Below are 243 nucleotides of genomic sequence, written 5' to 3'. Positions count from 1 at the left end.
ATAAGCCGTCGTGAATTAGGAATTTCTGGAAATTTTTANGTAGTGTTTTGACTGTTCGATATCCAAAACTTTCTCGTCTTTTAGTTTTGCGTACCTACTTTGCTTTCCTGCTATNAAATTCCACTGTCAAATTAAAACAACAGGATTCNTATTGGTTTTAAAATGTTCAAATTGTGAANATTTGGCAACAAAATGACTAGATTTANTGAAATTAGCAACATGTAACTAAAAAATATCTGTTGG

Source organism: Prunus dulcis, chromosome 3, assembly GCF_902201215.1.
Source record: "Prunus dulcis chromosome 3, ALMONDv2, whole genome shotgun sequence".
NCBI classification, from domain to species: Eukaryota; Viridiplantae; Streptophyta; class Magnoliopsida; order Rosales; family Rosaceae; genus Prunus; species Prunus dulcis.
This window is presented reverse-complemented; position numbering follows the sequence as displayed.